At 39.1% G+C, this 24,990-nt stretch overlaps 1 protein-coding gene and 1 pseudogene across 12 annotated transcripts in view; both read right to left on the bottom strand.

Moving 5' to 3' along the window:
- Positions 1 to 24,990, bottom strand: part of NRG4 (neuregulin 4) — a 103,920-nt gene that overhangs the window by 78,277 nt on the left and 653 nt on the right. For 2 of the 12 annotated variants that reach the window (XM_040257348.1, XM_040257347.1), the window contains exons 2-3: positions 21,992 to 22,053; positions 11,394 to 11,486 (exon numbers count right to left, since the gene is read on the bottom strand). The exons of 1 other annotated variant lie outside the window; for it this stretch is intronic. The gene's annotated coding sequence lies outside the window, so the exon portion shown is untranslated. Of the gene's footprint in view, positions 1 to 10,265; positions 10,401 to 11,393; positions 11,508 to 21,991; positions 22,054 to 24,480; positions 24,982 to 24,990 lie in introns of those variants that run through there. 9 more of the 12 variants (XM_040257343.1, XM_040257350.1, XM_040257340.1 and 6 more) reach the window with 9 other exon arrangements.
- LOC120875331 overlaps positions 1 to 24,990 on the bottom strand; it is a 38,005-nt pseudogene that overhangs the window by 12,455 nt on the left and 560 nt on the right.

Below are 24,990 nucleotides of genomic sequence, written 5' to 3'. Positions count from 1 at the left end.
ACAAAGCTGGAGGCATCACATTCCACACTTTCAAATTATATTACAAAGCTGTAGCAATCAAAACTGTATAGTATTGGCATAAAAACAAACACATAGATCAATGGAACAGAATAGAAGACCCAGAAACAAACCTATGTATATATGGTAAATTAATCTGTAACAAAGAAGACAAGAATCTATGAGGTGACTAGGTGTTTTCAAGGGAGAATGAGGGAATAGGGAGAGGAAGTGAGTGGAGGCTGAGTAGAGTGAAGGACTTGAAAAATTACATAAAGCAAGAAGGTGCAAAGGTTTTTCCATGTGAGTCCCATCTGGGTTTATTAACTGGCAGTCATCCAAGGTAAGTTCCTACACTCCCATAGAGACTGGGAGATAGGAACTCTATCTTCAGGTGCTGGCTGAAATAAAAAATAAATTCTTTTGGCAGCCTTGATTTTCCTCAAGCAGGCACTTGAAAGGGGGTGGAGATGGGAGGGTAGGGTCATTCTAGGGATGTGGCATCAACTGTTAGAAGACATGGCTACTGTTGTGTTCAAGGTTGGTGTCTAGTCAAGAAGACAGTTTAGAGGACCCTGGCTAGAGACTGGTCAAGAAGAAAATCTTTGCTAGCCCCCAAATGTGAATCAGATTCAGATAATAGAACTGATTACTCAAGAAAGAATCTAAATTATATCTATGATACTTTGGCTGTCACAGAACTGCTCTATGCCCTCTCGGTCTTTAATGAACAAGAACTGTGGATATGAAAATCAAAGCCAAAAAAAAATGTTCAAATGTGGCTGACATTAATATCCATGTGAGTTAATAATAAGAGCTACCATTTACTGTACACTCATAGCATGGCAGACAAAATAACAGAAGCCTCATATACATTATATAGTCCTTAACAGTAATCTGGGGACTTGCCGGTGAGTCACGGCTAAGACTCCACACTCCCAATGCAGGTGGCTCAGGTTCTGTCCCTGGTCAGGGAACTAGATCCCACATGCCGCCAACTACAAATCCCACCACATGCCACAGCTAAGACCGGTGCAGCCAAATAAGTAAACAAATAAAATTTTTAAAACAGTCTTACAGTGTAGGGATTAGCTTCATTTTACAAACACTCTCCGACATAAATCACAGCAGGATCCTCTATGATCCACCTCCCAGAATACTGGAAATAAAAGCAAAAATAAACAAATGGGACCTAATTAAACTTAAAAGCTTCTGCACAACAAAGGAAACTATAAGCAAGGTGAAAAGACAGCCTTCGGAATGGGAGAAAATAATAGCAAATGAAGCAACTGACAAACAACTAAACTCAAAAATATACAAGCAACTCCTGCAGCTCAATTCCAGAAAAATAAACGACCCAATCAAAAAATGGGCCAAAGAACTAAAGAGACATTTCTCCAAAGAAGACATACAGATGGCTAACAAACACATGAAAAGATGCTCAACATCACTCATTATCAGAGAAATGCAAATCAAGACCACAGTGAGGTACCATTTCACACCAGTCAGAATGGCTGCGATCCAAAAGTCTGCAAGCAATAAATGCTGGAGAGGGTGTGGAGAAAAGGGAACCCTCTTACACTGTTGGTGGGAATGCAAACTAGTACAGCCACTATGGAGAACAGTGTGGAGATTCCTTAAAAAATTGCAAATAGAACTGCCTTATGACTCAGCAATCCCACTGCTGGGCATACACACTGAGGAAACCAGAATTGAAAGAGACACATGTACCCCAATGTTCATTGCAGCACTGTTTATAATAGCCAGGACATGGAAGCACCCTAGATGTCCATCAGCAGATGAATGGATAAGAAAGCTGTGGTACATATATACAATGGAGTATTACTCAGCCATTAAAAAGAATACATTTGAATCAGTTCTAATGAGATGGATGAAACTGGAGCCAATTATACAGTGAAGTAAGCCAGAAAGAAAAACACCAATACAGTATACTAACACATATATATGGAATTTAGAAAGATGGTAATGATAACCCTGTATGAGAGACAGCAAAAGAGACACAGATGTATAGAACGGACTTTTGGACTCTGAGGGAGAAGGGGAAGGTGGGATGATTTGGGAGAATGGCACTGAAACATGTATACGATCATGTAAGAAATGAATCGCCAGTCTATGTTCAATACAGGATACACGATGCTTGGGGCTGGTGCACGGGGATGATCCAGAGAGATGATATGGGGTGGGAGGTGGGAGGGGGGTTCAGGATTGGGAACTCATGTACACCCATGGCAGATTCATGTCAATGTATGGCAAAACCAATACAGTATTGTAAAGTAAAATAAAGTAAAAATAAAAATTAAAAAAAAAAAAAGGAAACTGACACCAAAAGAAGTGACGTTTCTCAAAGTACCGCTTGTAAGTGGCAGAATTTTAAAAATTTTACCATAGTAAATAGACTGTAAATATTTAGTCTCATGAATTTACTTATGAATGGAATATGTAAATATAGTCTCAAAATCCCAGATATCGGATAGACAAAATTCTTTTATATCCCAGGTACAGAATGTTTATGAGATCACTTTCTCTGAAGATAATCGCTATTAGGGGGAAAAAAGCCGTTTAAAGTTAGTCTGCTTAGGGACTTCCCTGGTGGTACAGCATCTTAACCATCCCTGGTGATTAAGACTCCACACTCCCAATACAAGTGGCACAGGCTCGATCCCTGGTCAGGGAACTAAGATCCCACATGTGCCACATAGCACAGCCAAAAAAAAAAATCCACTTTAAACAGATGAAAATTTCATATCAAAGCAGGGGTAAGAATTTTGATGCTTATTTCATCTTATACTTAAAGAGTTTGGGTTATAATTGCAATTATGTGCTAATTCTTACTAACTTTTCTTGGAGTGTAGTTGATTTCCAATGTTGTTAGTTTCAGCTGTACAGCAAAGTGAATCAGTTATACACATACATGCATGCTAAGTCGCTTCAGTAGTGTCCAATTCTTTGGGATCCTATGGACTCCAGTCCACCAGGCTACTCTGTCCATGGGCTTCTCCAGGCAAGAATACTGGCATGCATTGCCATGCCCTGCTCCAGGGGATCTTCCTGACGCAGAGATGGAATCCTCCTGACGCAGAGATGGAATCCGTGTATCTTATGTCTCCTGTGTTGGTAGGCAGGTTCTTTACCACTAGAGCCACCTGGGAAGCCCATACACATACACATATCTTTTTTTATTAAAGATTCTGTTTCCATATAGGTCATTACAGAGTATCGACTAGTTCCCTGTGGTTTACAGTAGATTAGTATTAGTTATCTGTTTCATGTACAGTAGTGTGTATATGTAAATCCCAATTTCCCAATTTATCTCTCCCACCCCCAACCTTCCCCCATTGGTAACCATAAGTTTGTTTTCTACAGCTGTGACTCTATTCCTGCTTTGTAAATAGGCTCAATTGTACCACTCTTTTTAGATTCCATATATAAGTGATATCAATGTGTGTTAATCCTTAGAATGAACAAATCAAGTAGGGATTTGGGCATAATTTTTCGGACAAAGTTGTATCATATATAAACAGACTTCACCTAATGTGTATTTTCCATATGGACAATTGTAAAGACGGTTGTAAAAAATTTAACATTGCTGACAATTTTCCCAAGGCCTTCTTTGAATCCTAATATTGAACTTTTTTAAGAGATGAGTCGTCATCATCATTGTACTTTATTTTTCAACTGTTGAGGCCTAAGTCTGCCACATCTTCATTTGCCATTGGTTTCATTTGTGATCTGAGTTCCCCAACATCATTTCCATCATCTCTCCTACATCTTTTAAAGATTCACAACTGTGCCCTAAAATCACCTGTATTGTATTTGTGTTTTACAGGAATATTCAACAATCATGAAAAGACTGGCCAACAATGCTCCTAAGCTAGACAAGAATGCATGTACGAGGGACAGTCAGCTTTGTAAGTGATTCGTTCATTAGTGAATATTATTATACCTTTGACTTCCCTTCGGAATCACAACTGTGGGGACTTAGATAGTAGTCAGATAACTGGGATATCTGTACTAAGAGAAGACTTATGCAGTTTGAGCAGATAGTGGCGTAAGATGAGGCCAGAGAGGGAGGCATCCACCCAGCAATGCTGCATCTCAGAGTGAAAGATGGGGCACATATACGTCATATATGATTTAAGAAAAGCCAGAAAACAGGGTAAAAAGTAGAATCACCCAGCAGACAGACTTTATATGATAGCCATAAAAGCCACCACTCCAAAAACACATGCTTAAAAATAAGAGTAAATCAAGAAAATCCTCAAGCTTTAAGCTCTGTTTCAAACTCTTTCTATAGTGTTCAAATCTTAGCTGAAACAGACCAAAAAGTTTACATTGGTTGCTCAAAAATAGCCTTATCATATATTTAAGAATTTCCCACTTAGATGTTAGCTTGCTAGTCTTACAATATTAGTAGTTCTTTTATCAGGCCTGACTCAGGGTACATCAGGAAAGGAAAGCAAAATATTATGTATGAAGCCAGTAAGCAAGAAAATCAGTGGAGACCAATACCTCTCAATACCTCAAAATAACTTCAGTGTATTTAGACATGGTAATAATAAGATTTTCAGTGTCAGGCCTTTTCAGCTTATTTTAAAAACAATTTTAAAAGCTTTTGTTTTTAAAATTTAATGTATTTTTTAAAACCCCTTCAGACTAAAATAGATTTTAGGAAGTGAAAAAAAATGATTTGGATTACATTTTGTCAACATGTGAACACAAATAAAAAAGCCAGTTTTTCTTGAAGCCAAATATAATTTTTCTACAGAATACATCCAAAGAAATATGCCTGTTCTCCTTAACTCCATATTTACCTTTGGTTGGTATTTAAGAATTTCCTTTTCATATAAAAAGCTGGCATACCTGTCTACTACAACCAATTCATGTTAAGAAAGGCAAAAAACAGAAAAATACAATTGTGAACCTCATATAGTTGAGTCAAAAATTAGAATAAAAAATTGTTCTGAAATGATGAAATGTTCTGAAAAACATTTAAAAGGACACTGGAATAAAAATAAAATGCATGCTCTGAAATAAAGCACAGAGAGTAAAACATCATTTTGGAAGTAGTAAACATTTACTAGTAGTCAATGATGCAGAACTAAAAGATTGTTCTATACAAAAGCCAAGACTTTATATTGAACATATTCTACTCCAGTCAGCAATTTCTTCCTGAAGACTTTTATTTGGTGGTAACAATTTTAGCTTTTCTTGCTGCATACCTCAGCATGGGAAACCAATTTCTAAAAGCTGTTCCCTAATTATATTAAATGTACAATGCTGAACTATACCCATATTCTATTTCAAAAAAGGAACCAAAGTAGGTGGCCACGTATGGAGAAGATGCCTATCCATAGTAACACGTCAATAATGACATTTAAATGTGAATCAGCCTAATGTAAAGCTTTTTTTAAAATCTTTTTCTCACTTCATATAACTATTTACTAATAAGACTTCATGCTAAAAATGAACCAATAAAAACTATCTTTGAGGTTGCAGTATAGAAAACAGACATCTATACTGCATCAGTTTAAGATGCTTTGGGCTGTAGGCAACAGTGAACTCAGTTCACAAGAGTCTTAACAATATGGATTCACTTCTCTCACATGACAAAAAACTTTCAACTTGGTGATTGCTAAGGGTGGTTTACTAATCAATGATGCCATCAATATCTTCAATATTTTTGTTCTACCACCCTGAGTGTGTTTACTTTTTTTTAAGGTAAGAAATGGATTTATTTAGAGAGAAACACACTCCACAGGCAGAGTGTGGGCCATTGCAGAAGGCAAGAGCAGGCCTGAGCGAGTTTACTTTTTCCATTCCAGTTTGTTGCCTAATGATTTCAAGATAGTTACTGCAGCTCCAAGCATTAACTCCAGCCCTGTCTGATTCTTTTATTAGTGAAGTCCCTCAGCAGGTTTATGGGCTACAATTGTATTATATGACTATTGTAGCAATAGGGAAGACTGGAAAATCAAATATTTAACTTCTCTAATTTTTACAAAAGAGGTAAGAAATGAATATGGATTGGTCAGCCAACAGTGTCTGCAGTCCTCAACTCAATATGCACACACACACACACACTTTTTACATGAGTGTTTAACACAACATACTCATCCTCTCTTCCAGGAAGACAGCCCCATTCTGTCATCCAGTCATTGCATGATGCAGGATCTCTGGTTGATTTTCTGTCTGCTCTATGAAGACCAAATACGACAACTCTTATCTGACCATTTGTATCGCTGAAAGAGAAGATGTCTCTAAACAACTCCCCTCACATATATACAAGGATGAAAAAGAACAAAGTGATGCCAATAAAAATTCCATTGAGAAAGGGAGATAATACGAAGTACACAGTCGACCACAATCAACGATCCATATGATATCTTATTGGACGGAAATCACAGATTCCCCTGCAGGCAATAAATCCCTTGGTCAGTCAATCTGACAGCACCTACTTTAAGCCTCAGGAGGATCTGCTTTGTCTTGTCCTCTGCAGCCATATCTAAGGTAGGTTTTGAAGGGGATGACCTTTCCAGGGGATTCACAACTTTTGTAGCCTACTTCATCCTGGCTTGACATAGGCAGAAAAGGATGAGGATTGCTTGGAAGGTAAAGACAATCACAGCTAATTGTCAGCTTTGTACTACAGTTCCCTCAAAAACATATCAAGCTTCTGGTCTAACTGCTTCAGATCAGTTCCTTGTGTGAGTAAAAGTCAAAGTGAAGTCGCTCAGTCGTGTCTGACTCTTAGCGACCCCATGGACTGCAGCCCACCAGGCTCCTCCGTCCATGGGAGTTTCCAGGCAAGAATCCTGGAGTGGGTTGCCATTGCCTTCTCCAGGTGATCTTCCTGACCCAGGGACTGAACCTGGGCCACCCGCATTGTAGGCAGACGCTTTACTGTCTGAGCCACCAGGGAAGTCCTTGCGTGAGTAATCACAACCAAAAAATTGTTTCTAGAAGTTTCTAGAAATAATCTTTAGGCTTCGAGACTCTCATCTCTTAGCTGCCAACCATCATAAAAGACAAGGCAATTCTAATGACAAGTCTTAGGTAAGAAGATACTACCCTCAGTCCCAAAATTTCAAATTACAGGACTCTGTCAATTTAGAGTACAAGCTAAAGGTAGGTTATCCCCATAGCAAAGCTGTATTCTTCTAGCTTCTCTGCTTTCATGCTGAGAAGCACTAATCTGAGTTCACTCTCTTGTGTAGGATACTACTGAAAAGCCACAAGAAGTAACCAATATGCACATTATTCCAAATTTTTCCTTTCATTTCTCCTAACATGCAGTCTCAGTTTGCACAGTCAGCCTTCCATGGGATAGCAGGTATAGGTTAATCAAATGCTCTATGACCATGTAACAGGGGTTACAACTTTCCTCTCCTTAATTTTCTCCATAAGTCTAGAGGTAGGCAGTCCAAGACTGGAAGAGCTGTTCAACAATGTTCCAGACTCTGTCAAACCTTCTTCTCCATGGTCCTCAGCTTGTTAAAATCATCTTTTCACTCTAATACCTGTCACCCCATGGTTACAAGATGGCTGCTGTATCTCCGGGCTTCATGTCTGCATTTAAGGCACAAAGGAGGGGGAAAGAAGAGAGCACCAGCCACCTCTGTTCTCTTTATCAGGAAAGCAAAGGTAATCCCTGAGCTCAGCAGTCTTCCCTTTACGATCACTGGCAAAGGAGAATGGGATTGTCATGACTGGCTTCAACTATTCAAGGTTTTTTGCTAGGAGTGGAGAACACTGCTGCCCCTAACAAAGTGAAGGTAAGCAATAGGGAATGGATAGAAGGGAGGTCACTAAAATTATCTACCACACAGAGACATTTATAGTTTTAAGAGAATGTTTGAAAAATAAAAAACGATCTCTATTTGGTGAAATTTGAACAACAGAAGTGAGGGGAAGCCCCTCAGGCAATGCTATAGAAATACATTTTAGGTAAACAGAGCTCTACTCAGGCAAATGCAGCCTACTTAGGAGTCTGTCCCTGAAATTAACACTCTTAGTAACTGCTTTCAACAGACTCTTCCCTTTCTTCAATTCTGAACCCACAGATTCTCTAAAATACCCATGTTTATTAACAACTGTTTCTATGGCAGCAGAGCCCCTGGTGGAGGGCACAGGGCTGGAGGCTATTTATAAGTTAAGGACTGACAGTACATGCCAATAGCAGCTATTATTGATGAAATCCTTGAGGAATTTTTGAAATAGAAATATTAAGAAAAAAAACAAGAAATATTCAAAATATTCATGATGCCTGTTGTTCACCAAGATTTGGTTTCCCATCTATATGCACCACCTGGAAGAAAATACACTGATCACACTGTTACAACTGGTTTTTGTAACAGTTTCATCTCATTATATTTAAATTAATTTGCATTCTGGCTCTACATCTTAACCTGATGAGGTCATCAGACTAATTTAATCCTCTCTGGGACACTTACTGTCCAGACCAGATTTCTTAAGACCACAAGACTGAGAGTTAGGCCCTGGTAAACTCATTAAGGTTATACCATTCAATCTGGTCTTCTGAATTAACAGTAGCACTGAGTGTATTGGCAGAAACAATAAATCAATTTTCATTCCATGTAGCAGCTCACAAAAGCCACTTTCTTTGATGTAAATTGTGCCGCCTATAAATATACTTTTCACAATGTTCAAAGCAAAATAGTTTCCAAGTAACTTTCAAACTGTGCTTCTCTGAGAGCTCAGTTGGTAAAGAATCTGCCTGCAATGCAGGAGACCCCCGTACAAGTCCTGGGTCGGGAAGATCCCCTGGAGAAGGGATAGGCTACCCACTCTAGTATTCTTGGATGTCCCTGTGTCTCAGCTGGTAAAGAATTCACCCGGGGAGACCTGGGTTCGATCACTGGGTTGGGAAGAAGGGAAAGGCTACCCACTCCAATACTGTGGCCTAGAGAAATCCATGGACTGTATAGTCCATGGAGACACAAAGAGTTGGACATGACTAAGTGACTTTCGCTTTCAACTTTCAAATAAAAAATTTTATATATGTAAAAAGGTATGTGGTACAGGGATTATGAGCATGGGTCCACAGTCAGAAGGCCACAGTGCAAATCCTAGTTCTCTCAATTAGAACATTCTACCACATTAGAGCATTCTACCACAGAATTGAGCAAAAATCTTTGTGCCAAGTTTCCTCATCCATAAGTGAGGTTTGAGGGTAGTGGGGACAAAATAATAGTGCCTACTTCAAAGAACTGTCTGAATATAAAATTAATTTATATGTATAAAGTGCTTGAAATATAAGAAGCACTCCACAAGTGTTAGCTGGAAAATCTAACGGTACATGGTTGCATTTTATGCACAGGTAAAATGACTTGATAATTAAGATTCACTTTATGTGCACAATATGAAATAATGAATTATTAATTGGAGGGAATTTTGCATTAAGAATCACAGTTTCAAAACTGGCTGGTGAGTGATTTATAAACTCTTTCAAGCTACCGCCACAAGGCAATGGCAAACTTTCCATTCTTTGCTGCCAGTAATAGTCTTGAATTATGCATGTCTCCTACAAAAGGCTACAGCTCTATACAGGGATGTGAAGCAGATAAATATCACAGCACTTCCAACCCCCTGACCTCTCCATATTGATCCTGGTCTTCCTAGAGGTTTTCTATGTCAATGTCACTAGAGCCTAGAAACCCTACAGTCAATATCCAAACAGAATTAAGGCTTTGAACACCGTCCCAGAAAACTTTTCCTGAAATAAGATGTCAGTCATCCTGGTTATTTTTCACATGCATGTGCCATTCTCAGACCTGGAGTAATTACTATCCCCTCCCATTTTCCTTAGTATAAATAACTGGTCATCTTTAATACATCCCTGCTCATAAAGAATTATTATCCTAATGGCCCTGATTTTCCTTTAACCTGTGTCTACTTTACTACTCAAGTACTTCTTTTATTTGTTTTATTTACTCACCTCCAACAGCACAATTCTTTTTTCCCTTTTGCTTCTGACTGCCAGGCACATCTCTCAAACTCCCCCAACCATGCTCATTTCACACCCAATTCTTCCACTTCCGTCATTCTTTACCATCTTGCCCTATCCGCCGACTACTAGCGGATCCGTTTATTTGAGGAAAAACTCTTTTATCCAAAACTATTTTTCACTTCTCTGCAATTTACTCTTAAAAAAAAAAAAAAACAACCTGGTTCCCCCTAAGATCACAAGGTACCTTATAAGTTTCCAATATAACTTATTGAGTCCTTACCTTCTGCTCTTTCTCTGAATCAATAAGAAGAAATGAGGGACAAATGCCATCTTCAGATTATCACACTGTGGTCCACTCTCCTTTGAAATCTTCACCTTGTCTCACATTTCACAGAGCTGTCCTCAACAATCCTATCTGAACAAACTGTTCTTTAAATTTATCCTCCCATCCTTCTCTCCAGACTTGGTAGAGGTCATTCATTAAGAGTCACAATTCAATTTCTACTAACATTAACACATGTATTTGAAGAGTATTATATGAACCAGAAAATTTAAACATGTTAATGATGATCACACGGTCAACAATGGAACAAACTGAATAAAACACATGAATATACCTGTGGTCATAAGATAACTCTATAAGTTTCCACAATACTCCTAATGTCAAGTTCTACTAGTTCATATATTCTGTCATTAGAAATATATCATGTCAGCTACTGCCTTAGACACATATCACCATATGTTTGTCAAAATAAAACCATAACAACATAAAATTAAAAGGCCTTATGATGGATATATAAACTGTTCTTGGCAGATGATCAGATTACTTAGAAGACCTTCCAGAAAAAGGATTCTACAACTTCCCAAGGTCAATCATTCTAATCTTAAACATCCTTAATTTCAAAAGCTTTGACTTTTCTTATCTATATTTCTCCTGCTGTTTTTCCTCTATGGAGATGGGGAAAAGACAGGCACCATTCTCAGTCTCTCATCTACTTGAAAAGCAATATCATCCCTTAGCCTTCACTCTTCTAAACTCAACAACTTGAACTGTTTTCTAGATTCTTGCTCTCCAAGACCTTCTTAACCTTCTTTAACTATATTCATATTATTTTTAAATTACTAAGACTAGACTTGGACTTAACCAGCATACAAGTTTTCTGTTTTTACTGTTTTATGAATAGTTAACCCATACATGAACATGGTTCTATACATACAGGCTTTTCCAACATTAGAATTGAGCTCTAAGCTTCTGTAAATTAAAAGTTAAAGAATCCTCCATATTATGGAATCTATTTCTATTGTCTCTTAGTTGAACTAAACCAATAATCTATGGCTATAGTTGACAAATTATGGCTCCACATATTGGCCCCAAAACATCACAAAGAATGAATTAACAATTACTTACCTGATTTGTCCTTGAGAGAAAGTTTTTCTCCTAGATTGCAGAGTAAGAGGAAACCAGCTTTATAGTTCACTTTATAATTCACCTCTATTTCTTCTGCTTTGATAGAAATTGTAGCTACCATAAATAAAAACAAAATATTTTATATAGCAATTTTAGTAACACATGGAGAGAAGAAAATAGCATCTGTTTACACATTTCATAAGCTTTTTCATTTCTTTAGGTATACCTTCAGAGAACTTCATAATAAGTAACAGAAACTTTATAATATGCTTAATTTCTCTTTCTTCCCCTTTTTTAAGCCCCAGGAAAACTATTTATTGTTAATACTTCAAATACAAGGCTAGAAGGTGGATTAAGAAGGACACAGAATTTTATTAAAATAATATTGGGTGGGAGAAAGAAAAACCTTTCAGAGATTTTAGAAGATGGCAAGGCTTGCCTGGTGGCTCAGATGGTAAAGAATCTGCCCACATTGTGAGAGACGTGGGTTCAATCCCTGGGTCAGGAAAATCCCCTGGAGAATGAAATGGCAATCCACTCCAGTATTCTTGCCTGGGAAATTCTAGAGACAGAGAAGCCTGCTGGGCTACAGTCCATAGAGTCACAAAGAGTCGGAGACCACTGAGCGACCAACACTTTCTTTCAAGGAATTTTATTTCCTTCTCTATAAAAATTACTTGTTATGTCTCCACCTAGAAAAAATTTTACATGCAATATTATGGACAGAGGGTTAATAATGATCATTTCAATAAAGTGGTAACTTCATGAGAAAGGAGGGGGACAAAGTGGTATACAATATGATCTATCTTCCACTTTAAAAGTTCCTTTTTCCAAAGAGCTTTATTTCATATGGCACTAAGAAGATCAAGGCTCAGAACACCTTAAGTATATAGAAGTGGCATATATAATATAAATTTTTATATCAAGCCAATTATCAGAATGCATAATTAATTCCTCAGAACTTTTATGGTATTTCTAGACCCACATGCTGAAAACTAAAACTCTGATAAAGGAAACTAAAGATGGTTCAAAGAAACAGAAAGATATTCTGTGCTCTTAGAAGAACTAATATTGTTAAAATGGCCATACTACCCAATGCAATCTACAAATTTAATGCCTATCAAAATATCCATGAAATTTTTCACAGAATCAGAATGAATAACCCTGAAATTTATAAGGAACCACAGTATTCAAACTGCCAAAGCAATCCTGAGAAAAAAAGAACAAAAACTGTAAGTATATCCCTCCCAGATTTCAGACTATACTGCAAGACTACAGCAATCAAAACAGCATAGTATTGGCACAAAAGAGACACATAGATCAATGGAACAGAATAGAGGGTCCAGAAATAAACCCACTAACCTACATTGAACTGATCTACAACAAAAAAGGCAAGAATATACAATGGAGAAAAGACAGCCTCTTCAACAAGTGGTGCTGGGAAAGCTTACAGCTACATTAAAACAATGAAATGAGAACACTCTCTCTCACACCATATACAAAAATAAACTCAAAATGCTTTACAGACCTAAATGTAAAACATGGCACCATAAAACTCCTAGAAGGAAACATAAGCGAAACATTCTTTAACATAAACTGCAGCAATATATTCTTAGATTAATCTCCCAAGACAAAGGAAATAAAAGCAAAAATAAACAAATGCTGCTGCTGCTGCTGCTAAATCGCTTCAGTCATGTCCGACTCTGTGCGACCCCAGAGACAGCAGCCCACCAGGCTCCCCCGTCCCTGGGATCCTCCAGGCAAGAATACTGGAGTGGGTTGCCATTTCCTTCTCCAATGCATGAAAGTGAAAAGTGAAAGTGAAGTCGCTCAGTCTTGTCTGACTCCTAGTGAGCGCATGGACTGCAGCCTACCAGGCTCCTCCATCCATGGGATTTTCCAGGCAAGAGTACTGGAGTGGGGTGCCATTGCATTCTCCAAATAAACAAATAGGACCTAATCAAACTTAAAAACTTTCGCACAGCAAAGGAAATCATCTAAACATGAAAAGAGACCCTATAAACGTATGGAAACTATTCACAACATGAAAAGATACCCTATGGAAGGGGAGAAAATATTTGCAAATTGTGCATCTGACAAGGTGCTAATATTAAAAATATACAAACAGCTCATACAACTCAATACCAAAAAAACAGACAATCCAAATGAAAAATGAGCAAAAGACCTAAACAGACATTTTTCCAAAGAAGACATACAGATGGCCAATAGGCACATGAAAAGATGCTCAACAATGCTGCTGCTCCTGCTGCTGCTGCTCCTGCTGCTGCTGCTGCTGCTAAGTCGATTCAGTTTTGTCCAACTCTGTGTGACCCCATAGATGACAGCCCACCAGGCTCCCCCATCGCTGGTATTCTCCAGGCAAGAATACTGGAGTGGGTTGCCATTTCCTTCGCCAATGCATGAAAGTGCAAAGTGAAAGTGAAGTCACTCAGTCTTGTCTGACTCCTAGTGAGCGCAGCCTACCAGGCTCCTCCATCCATGGGATTTTCCAGGCAAGAGTACTGGAGTGGGTTGCCATTGCCTTCTCCAGCTCAACAATGCTAGAGAAATACAAATCAAAGCCACAATAAGGTGTCACCTCACAATGGTGTAATGGCTATCATCAAAAAGTCTACAAATAAATGCTAGAGAGGGTGTGGAGAAATGGAAACCCTCATACAATCCTGGTGGGAATGTAAACTGGCACAACCACTGTGGAAAACAGTATGGAGGTTCCTTTAAAAAAAAAAACCCTGAAAACAGATCAACCATATGATTTGGCAATCCCCTCCTTGGTATGAAAAAAGTCAAAGTGAAAGTCACTCAGTCATGTCTGACTGTTTGTGACCCCATGGACTGCAGCCTGCCAGGCTCTTCTGTCCATGGGATTCTCCAGGCAACAATAATGGAGTGGATTGTTATGCCCTCCTTCAGAAGATATTCCTGACCCAGGGATCAAACCTGCATCTCTTACGTCTCTCCTGGATTGGCAGGTGGATTCTTTACCACTAGGGCCACCTTCGAAGCTAATAACAAAAAACGAAAACTCTAACTTGAAAAGATACGTGCACCTCAATGTTCATAGAAGCACTATTTATAATGGCCAAGACATGGAAGCAACCTAAATGTCTATCAACAGATGAATGGACAAATAAGTTGTGGAATATATATGTGTGCCATGTATCAGTTCAGTTCAGTTGCTCAAGTCGTGTCCGACTCTTTGCGACCCCATGAATCGCAGCACACCAAGCCTCCCTGTCCATCACCAACTCCCGGAGTTCACTCAAACTCATGTCCATCGAGTCGGTGATGCCATCCAGCCATCTCATCCTCTGTCGTCCCCTTCTCCTCCTGCCCCCAATCCCTCCCAGCATCAGGGTCTTTTCCAATGAGTCAATTCTTTGCATGAGGTGGCCAAAGTACTGGAGTTTCAGCTTTAGCATCATTCCTTCCAATGAACACCCAGGACTGATCTCCCTTATGATGGACTGGTTGGATCTCCTTGCAGTCCAAGGGACTCTCAAGAGTCTTCTCCAACACCACAGTTCAAAGGCATCAATTCTTCGGCACTCAGCTTTCTTCACAGTCCAACTCTCACATCCATACATGATCACTGGAAAAACCATAGCCTTGACTAGACAGACCTTTGTTGGCAAAGTAATGTCTCTGCTTTTGAATATGCTATCTAGGTTGGTCATAACTTTCCTTCCAAGGAATAAGCGTCTTTTAATTTCATGGCTGCAATCACCATCTGCGGTGATTTTGGAGCCCAAAAAAACAAAGTCAGTCACTGTTTCTATTGTTTCCCCATCTATTTGCCATGAAGTGATAGGACCAGATGCTGTGATCTTAGTTTTCTGAATGTTGAGCTTTAAGCCAACTTTTTCACTTTCCTCTTTCACTTTCATCAAGAGGCTTTTTAATTCCTCTTCACTTTCTGCCATAAGGGTGGTGTCATCTGCATATCTGAGGTTATTGATATTTCTCCCGGCAATCTTGATTCCAGCTTGTGCTTCTTCCAGCCCAGCGTTTCTCATGATGTACTCTGCATATAAGTTAAATAAGCAGGGTGACAATATACAGCGTTGACGTACTCCTTTTCCTATTTGGAACCAGTCTGTTGTTCCAAGTTCAGTTCTAACTGTTGCTTCCTGCATACAGGTTTCTCAAGAGGCAGGTCAGGTGGTCTGGTATCCCATCTCTTTCAGAATTTTCCACTGTTAGCAACCTAAATATCTATCAACAGATGAATGGACAAATAAGTTGTGGAATAAATTTCTGTGCCATGTATACAATGCCATAAAAAAAAGAATATAATATTGCCATTTGCAGCAACAAGCGTGGACCTCAAGAATATTATGCTTAGTAAAAGAAGTCAGAGAAAGACAAATACTACATGGTATCACTTATATGTGGAACCTGAAAAATAATACAAGTGAATCTGTATACAAAACAGAAAACAATTCACAGACATAGAAAACAAACTCATGGTTACCAAAGGGGAGAGCGAGAGGGTAAGGAATAAACTAAGAGTATGAGATTAATGGATACAAACTACTATACATAAAATAGATAAACAAGGATTTACTACATAACATGGAATTATACCCAATATCAAAATACCCAATATAATAATAACAATGGAATATTTTAATAATTTTATAATAATCTATAACAGGATATAATTTGCAAAAAAAACCCATTATGCTGTATATACAAAACTAACACAATTTTCTGAATCAACTATATTTCAATTAAAAAAGAAGTTTATGGTCTTTCTGTAGTCACAAAAATAATGAGCATGAAACGCTTAATAATAGCTAATTTTGCAACAAAATATCAAAAATTTATCTACCTTCAAATTTAATCATGCTAGTTTTTTTTTTTCTGGTTCATTTTTAGTCTGTTGGATAAGTGAAAAATCAAATTTTCTTCTTTACATAAAAATCACAGAATCACAAAAATTTAGAGCTAGAGAGAAATTTTGAGAATTTCTAGATATATTAAGTTCAATCCTCTCCAAATCAGAGACATTCATTTAATTGCCTTTAAGTTAAAGAATGAACTGGAGGGAACTTCCCTGGTGGCCCAGTGTTAAGAATCTGCATGCCAATGCAATGGACATGGGTTCAATCCCTGGTCTGGGAAGATTCCACATGCCACAAAGCAACTAAGTCCACCGTGGGCCACAACCACTGAGCCCACAACCTAGAGCCTCATGCTCTGCAGCAGGAGAAGCCACCACAATGAGAAGCACAAATAGAGAAAGCCTGTTTGCAGCAATGAGGACCCAGCACAGCCAAAAATAAACAAATAAATAAAATTAAAGAAAAAAATAACGAACTGGAGGTGAAACCCTGGAACCCAGAACGCTTTTCCCACTACATCATGATTCCTCAAACTAACTGAGGCACAATTTTGAATATATATGTGATGCAGCAGGGTTGAACGAGAGGTCTCTGAGTCAGACTGTCCAGGTTTGAATTTGGGGTTCTTCCACTTGCTATTTGGGTGATCTTGAGCAAATTACTAAATCTCACTGTCTCAGTTTTCTCATCTGTAAAATGAGATAACAACTATACTTTGCCAATAGGACTATTATGAAAAAATTAATACAAATAAAGCTCATAGAATGATGTCTGACACATTGCAAGCATTTAATAAATGTCAGAAATCATTAGGAGTCTACTGATAAACACGTGGACATGTATTTGCTAGATTTTAAAATAGCCTAAATATACTAGAATTAGAACATTAGATCATTTTTATGTTTTAAAATATATATACAACCACTGGTATTTCATTTGCCATATAAACAGTACCCCCAAAATGGTTTCCTCATGAAGTATATGCAAAATTCCAGATATTAAACACATAATAAAGCTCACTTAATTTGAACGTCATTCATTTTGTAATCATTTGAGTCCAGTGGTATTCTCAGAATATAATACCCAGAGGGATCTTTGTTTTAAACATACCCTTCTCTGTGTGACAAAATTATTTTCAGTAATGACCATGAAATGAAACAAATAATAATAGTCAGGAATGAAACAGTGAAAATTCTTTGACTCAACTCCACTTATATGTCAATATAAAATAAATATTATAGTACAAAAAAGAAAAAAGTAATGGAATTAATGTTTTGAAAAAAGGAAAAACTTAAACCTATATATTGTTTGTGGAAGTACTAAATAATAACATTATATTTCCTATTCTCTTGATTCCTTCTTCAGTTTTGGAGTAAACAATAATTTAAAAAGAATAAATTTCAGAGTTAAATATATTTTTAATTATTCAAAAGGATAATTTCACATATTAACTAAAATTTGTACTTATAAGTCAAAAAGATTACACCTCAAAGTTTATACTTTGTTTCACTCTTAGTTAAACACAAATGAAAACTCTTAGGTCATCACATGGAATGAAATACTGAAGTAATCAAGCTGTTTCTTTACCTTGCAGTCTCTGTACTATCACTGCATAAGAATCTACTATTTAAATACAGGGATATGGACCAAAGGGGTTGCAGACATGAACTGCACCTGAAGCCTTGCATTACCCTGAATTTTTATGAATTTATTTGGAAAAATATCTGTAGAGCTGAGTCTAGATTTATTGAAGGCCAGCTATATAATTGGGAGTTCTCTGATTTAACGTCTCTGTAGAATATAATACTTATTAAAGGATCAATAATTTAAATGTGCTAATTTGAAGCTTACACTGCTGTTGTTTGTTCTTCAGTCCCTAAGTCATGCCCAACTTTTGCAATCCCATGAACAGGCTTCCCTGAGTTTGCTCAAATTCATATCCACTGATACCATCCAACCATGTCATTCTCTGTTGCCTCCTTCTCTTGCTTTCAAACTTTCCTAGTATCAGGGTCTTTTCCAGTGAGTTGGCTCTTTGCATCAGGTGGCCAAAGTATTGGAGCTTCAGCTTCAGTCCTTCCAATGAATATTCAGAGTTAATTTCTTTTAGGAGTGACTGGTTTGATCTCCTTGCTATCCAAGGGACTCTCAAGAGTCTTCTCCAGCACCACAGTTAGAAGGCATTAATTCTTCACCACTCAGCCTTCTTTATCGGAGAAGGCAATGGCACCCCACTCCAGTACTCCTGCCTGGAAAATCCCATGGGCGGAGGAGCCTGTTACGCTGCAGTCCATGGGGTTGCAAAGTCGGACACGACTGAGCGACTTCACTTTCACTTTCATGCATTGGAGAAGGAAATGGTAACCCACTCCAGTGTTCTTGCCTGGAGAATCCCAGGGACGGGGGAGCCTGCTGGGCTGCCATCTATGGGGTTGCAGAGTCGGACACGACTGAAGCGACTTAGCAGCAGCAGCAGCCTTCTTTATGGTCCAATTCTCACATCTGTATGTGACTACTGGAAAAAACATAGTATGGACCTTTGTCAGCAAAGTGATGTCTCTGCTTTTTAATATGTTGTCTAGGTTTGTCATAGCTTTTCTTCTGAGGAGCAAGTGTCTTTTAATCTCATGGCTGTAGTCACCATCTGCTGTGATTCTGGAGCCCAAGAAAAGAAAATCTGTCACTCTTTTCATTGTTTCCCCATCTATTTGCCATGAAGTGATGGGACCAGATGCCATGATCTTAAGTGTTTTGAAAGTTGACTTTTAAGCCAACTTCTTCACTCTCCTCTTTCACCTTCATCAAGAGCACTTTAGTTCCTCTTCACTTACTGCCATTAGAGCAGTATCATCTGAGGTTGTGGATATTTCTGCCTGCAGTCTTGATTGCAGCTTGTGATTCACCCAGCCTGGCATTTCAAATGATATACTCTGCACATAAGTTAAACAAGCAGGGTGACAATATACAGCCTTAATGTATTCCTTGCCCGATTTTGAATCAGTCTGTTGTTCCATGTCTGGTTCTGACTGTTGCTTCTTGACCCTCATACATGTTTCTCAGGAGACAGGTTAAGGTGGTCTGGTACTCCTATCGCTTCAAAAATTTTCCAGTTTGTTGTGATCCATACAGTCAAAAGCTTTAGCACAGTCAATGGGGTAGATGTTTTTATGGAATTCCTTTGCTTTCTTCATGATCCAATGAATGTTGGCAATTTGATCTCTGGTTCTTCTGCCTTTTCTAAACCCAGTTTATACATCTGAAAGTTCTCAGTTCACATACTGCTGAAGCCTAGCTTAAAAGATTTTGAGCACTACCTTGCTACCATGTGAAATGAGCACAATTGTCCAGTAGTTTGGAACTTCCCTGGTGGCTCAGACAGTAAAAAAATCTGCCTGCAATGTGGGAGACCTGGGTTTGATCCCTAGGGTGGGATGATCCCCTGAAGAAGGAAATGGATACCCACTCCAGTATTCTTTCCCGGAGAATTCTACAGACAGAAGAGTCTGGAGGGCTAGAGTCCATACAGTCACAAAGAGTGGGACATGACTGAGTGACTAACACTTTCACTTGAACTTTCTTTAGGATTGGAATGAAAATCAACATTTTCCAGTCCTGTGGCCACTGCTGAGTTTTCCAAATTTGCTGGCATATTCAGTACAACTCTTTAATAGCATCATCTTTTAGGATCAGAAATAGCTCAGCTGGAATTCCATCACCTCCATTAGCTTTGTTCATATTAATGCTTCCTAAGGTCCCCTTGACTTCATGCTCCAGAATGTCCGGCTCTAGGTGAATGACCATGCCAATGTGGTTATCCAAATCATTAAGACCTTTTCTATACAGATCTTCTGTGTATTCTTGCCACCTCTTCTTAATCTCTTCTGCTCCTGTTAGGTCCTTATAGTTTCTATCCTTTATCGTGCCCATCCTTGCACGAAATGGTCCATGATACCTCCAGTTTTCTTGAAGAGATCTTAACCGTTCCCATTTTACTGTTTTCCTCTATTTGAATTGCTCATTTAAGAAAGCCTTCTTTCTCTTCTTGCTATTCTCTGGAAGTCTGCATTGGGTATGTAGTTGTTGTGTTAGTCACTCAGTTGTGTCCGATTCTATGCAACCCCATGGACTGTAGCCTGCCAGGCTCCTCTGTCCATGGAATTCTCCAGGCAAGAATCCTCCAGGCAAGGGAATGGGTTGCCATTCCCTTCTCCAGGGGATCTTTCTGACCCAGGGATTGAACCTGCGTCTCCTGCATTGCAGGTTGATTACTTACTGTCTGAGCTACCAGGGAAGCCTTCAGTTGGGTATATCTTTCCCTTACTCCCTTGCCTATTGTTTCTCTTCCCTTTCATGGATCACAGCCTTGTCATGGTGAAGGGCCTTGAATAATTCAGTGACACTATGAGACATGCCATGTAGGGCCGCCCAAGATGAATAGGTCATACTGAAGAGTTCTGACAAAACATAGTCTACTAGAGGAGGAAATGGCTAACCACTCCAGTATTCTTGCATGGAGAGCCCCATAAACAGGCAAAAATACTTCCCTGGTGGTCTGGTAGTTAAGAATCTGCCAGTCAATGCAGGGAACAGGGATTTGATCCCAGATCTAGAAGATTCCATGTGCCACAAGGCAACTAAGCCGGTGTTCCACAGCTACAAAGCCGGCGTGCAGCAACTACTGAAGCTTGTGGGCGCTAGAGCCCATGCTCCACAACAAGAGAAGCCACCGAGATGAGAAGCCAAAGCATCCCAACTGTAGAGTACGCTGAAACTAGAGAAAGCCCATATGCAGCAACAAAGACCTAGCACAGTCAAAAATAAAATAAATTATATATACTATGGAACTTGTTTAGAAACGAGGTTCATAAGAAATTTTTCAAGGAAGAATATTTTATCACTGACATTGTTTAGAATTTCTGGTACATAAAAACTGCTGGTAATGAAAATCAGACAGGCTTTTAGTGGGTATATTATAGTTTAAATTCCCTACAGACAATGAGAACATTTTTGCCTACACCCCAAGGGATGTTCTCACTGCCCCATTCTTGGCATGCCACCACTCAAGGTAAAATCTGCCCCTCTGTCCTGGAAAATGGGCTTGCTACATTAAGTGAAATTTAACGTACTTATGAGAAAGTATTTTTTAAAAGAATATTGAGGACCTAGTCAGTGCACAGTACTGTGCTTTGCTTTAACCACACAGAATATATGCACATGAATTTTGCTAATTACAAGTCAATCACATTTATTCATTAAAGCACTCAGCAGGATTTTGAAAGCTATTTTGTTAGCAGGTATTATGTATACTAAATTTTTAAATAATTATCACACAAATTCATATATATTCCATTTTTCAAGCTTTTCATTGACTCAGATTGGCTTTCTCCGTGTGTGTTCCCAATAAGTGAGGCTGCATCCCAAATCAACATGCAGCAGAGGTTTTAAAATATTAACATTTACATACACATTAACAACTTAAAATCTCGATATTATTTAAATTTCACAAATCACATGGCATCAGAATTCACACGTTCTACTTTTTCAAGCAACTACCTCAAGAGAACAAATTTTAACTCTAAGCAATCTTTTTCAGACATTCATAGGATCAACGTAATCTCCAGTCTGCCTTCTCCTAATCTTGCAGCTGCATACATGCACAATTTTTCTGATTATGTGATTCTGATACTCTTGAAAAGGCAGTCTTTTTAAATAAAAGAAAATCTGACTTACCTCAAAAGATATTTTGGTATGGAAGAGCATGGTAATTACAGCCACATTAGAAGCAGATATATCTGGCAAGAAAGTGACACACAAGCCTTAAAACTACAGTTAATTTCTTCTATTTCTGCTGTATAGGTCCTATTTTCCTTTTGCTGTGGGGTACCATCACCCATAAAATCCCTTCTCTAGTCACCTACATTCGACTGAAGCGGCCACCTGTCCTATTTATAGCTCCAGTGTTCCTCAACCTCTCCTGTTGATAAGCATCACCTGGGGCAGTTAAAAATAAAAATAACAGGCCACACTGGTGTCCATTCAATTTTAATGGATTTCAGGGGAGCCTCCAGAATCTGATTTTAATCAAGCATCCTCAAGAGATTCCTATAGACACATTTAAGAATAAGCTAAAGAGGCCTGCCAGAGTTCTTCACGGTTCCTCCAAATTGATCACCCGCAGGTGCTAATCCTCCTCCAGGTATTAGGACTTAGAAATTTGAAAACAGAGCAGGAAAAGTTTGGAGAAAGCAGAATAGCATCTTGTCTACACAGCTGATTTAGGTTTTCAACATCCCTAAAGACTTAAAAGACGCTTACTCCTTGGAAGAAAAGTTATGACCAACCTAGATTGCATATTCAAAAGCAGAGACATTACTTTGCCAACTAAGGTCCGTCTAGTCAAGGCTATTGTTTTCCCAAGTAGTCATGTATGGATGTGAGAGTTGGACTGTGAAGAAGGCTGAGCTGAAGAATTGATGCGTTTGAACTGTGGTGTTGGAGAAGACTCTTGAGAGTCCCTTGGACTGCAAGGAGATCCAACCAGTCCATTCTGAAGGAGATCAGCCCTGGGATTTCTTTGGAAGGAATAGTACTTTGGCCACCTCATGCGAAGAGCTGACTCACTGGAAAAGACTGATGCTGGGAGGGATTGGGGGCAGGAAGAGAAGGGGACGACAGAGGATGAGATGGCTGGATGGCATCACTGACTCGATGGATGTGAGTCTGAGTGAACTCCGGGAATTGGTGATGGACAAGGAGGCCTGGCGTGCAGCGATTCATGGGGTCGCAAAGAGTCGGACACGACTGAGAGACTGAACTGAACTGAACTGAAAGACTTAGAGGTGGGGGTTTAGTTTGGGTAGGTGATACGACGTACACACCACCAGGGTGCAGCATAGAGCTGATAAATTACAGGTGTTAGGGGATTTTTTTTGGACTACACTACCACATAAAATAGGTGCACCTACATTTTCCATGAACTCAGATTACAAAAAAAAAAAAAAAAAAAGGCAGCACACTTAAAAGACCCAGGTAAGACACTAGCATATAATTCCCACAGTTTTCTTGCTCTAGAGGGTCTTCAATGATAGCTGTTATAGGAAAAAAGTTCCCTTGAAGTAGTTTTACACCTGAATGTAAAACTGGTATTAGACTACAAAGATTCCAGGCAATCCAAAGTGGTGTTCCAATTTTTCTGTCTGAAAGTTTCAAAACACATGTCCTACTGTTTCAACTAGCATTGTAACTGGACGCTTTTAATCAAGCCTTTGGAGCTCTACTAAGTGTAGGGGGTGGGGAATGGGGTTGGAAAATAACATGAACAAGCTATGCCAAGGCTACTTTTTCTTACACTTTTTCAAGTGTAGTTGAAATGTTGCCACCACCTGTCAGAAAACTACCCATTCCCCATCCCATCCATCCTCTCAACTTTTCCAGACTCATCCCCACTTTCTCTTTTCAAGTCTACATTAATTGGAGAAGAAAAATCCTCTGGCAACTCAGGTAGCTTCTACAAATATCACCTCCAAGGGCTTTGTGTTCCTCTCAAATTCCATTAGAGTTGGGTTAAAGATGAGGGAGGACCTGAAGAAGGAATTTTACTTATTTCCCAACTTGCCAAAAGTAGATACACACTCCGGATCTAGATATTTCTTTGTCTAAGAAACGTATAATCCAAGACCCTGGGGCAATTCTGTGACCTGGGTTTTGAAGTCTTTCAACTCCACAATTTCCAGCTGTTAGCTAGAAAAGCTGAGGTGGGAAGAGAAGAGGCAGGGATGACTAGACTAAGACATTCCTGCTTATCAAACAGACCTAACCAAAACAAACAACAAAACCTTTTTAAGAGGTATGAGAACCAGAAATCAAGGCTGTCTGTAGAGCTAGAGCTCACCCTGGAACTTGGTGGTCTAGAAGAGTTTGCCATCTTTACAAATACTTTAGCAAAACTATCGGGACTCTCCTGGAAAATGGCTAGATTTTTAGCATGAATTGAGACTACGAGTGACAAAAGCTACTCTGACTCCAGAAGGTGCTTAAGTGATTGTATTATTCCACTGCTGGGAGCAGCCCGTACAGACATCAGAAACAGGGAGGATGTAAGAACTAAAATCTATAGTTTTCTGGGTGCACCCAGAGCCCTCACCTAAGCCATTTGCCACACCCGCTAACCAAGAGCCACTGTCCTAAAGCAAGCATTCTCTACGGGGAAGATGTTTTACCTCCAAAGGGTGAGATCTTACTCCTTTTATGTGTAAAACACGATACACGTACGGTACATAAGCAGCTATGCGATATATGAACGGTATCAGAATTTCATGGCGTCGAGGAGGAAGAGATTGATGAGCAAAACGTTTTAAAAGGCTTTTTCTTAAGAGAACGATAAAAAAAAAAAAAAAAAAGGTTGAGAAACACTGACCTACAAGGGTCCCGAGGTCAACCATGAAATGAAGGTCCTGACAAGTAATTTTTTCCTCAGACAGCAGCCTGAGGGTCAGGGGGTCTCTGACTCTGGTTCAACCTCGGCCAGAAAGGGGTTCATCAAAGCTCAAAGGGCAATCCATGCCCGCCGTTCGCTGCCTCACCGGGTGCCGTGTGTGGATGTAACCAACGGCTGGCAAAGAGCTTTGGAAACTGCAAGGCGCTGCACCAAAGCCAGAGAAGGTTTCTATTCTCGGTTGCACGAAATACCGCGAATGGGGGCCCCTCACTTGTTGCTTCCCAGCCCTTTT

Source organism: Oryx dammah, unplaced genomic scaffold, assembly GCF_014754425.2.
Source record: "Oryx dammah isolate SB20612 unplaced genomic scaffold, SCBI_Odam_1.1 HiC_scaffold_16, whole genome shotgun sequence".
Taxonomy (NCBI): domain Eukaryota; kingdom Metazoa; phylum Chordata; class Mammalia; order Artiodactyla; family Bovidae; genus Oryx; species Oryx dammah.
Note: the sequence above shows the minus strand (reverse complement) of the source record. Positions and strands in the feature narration are given on the sequence as shown.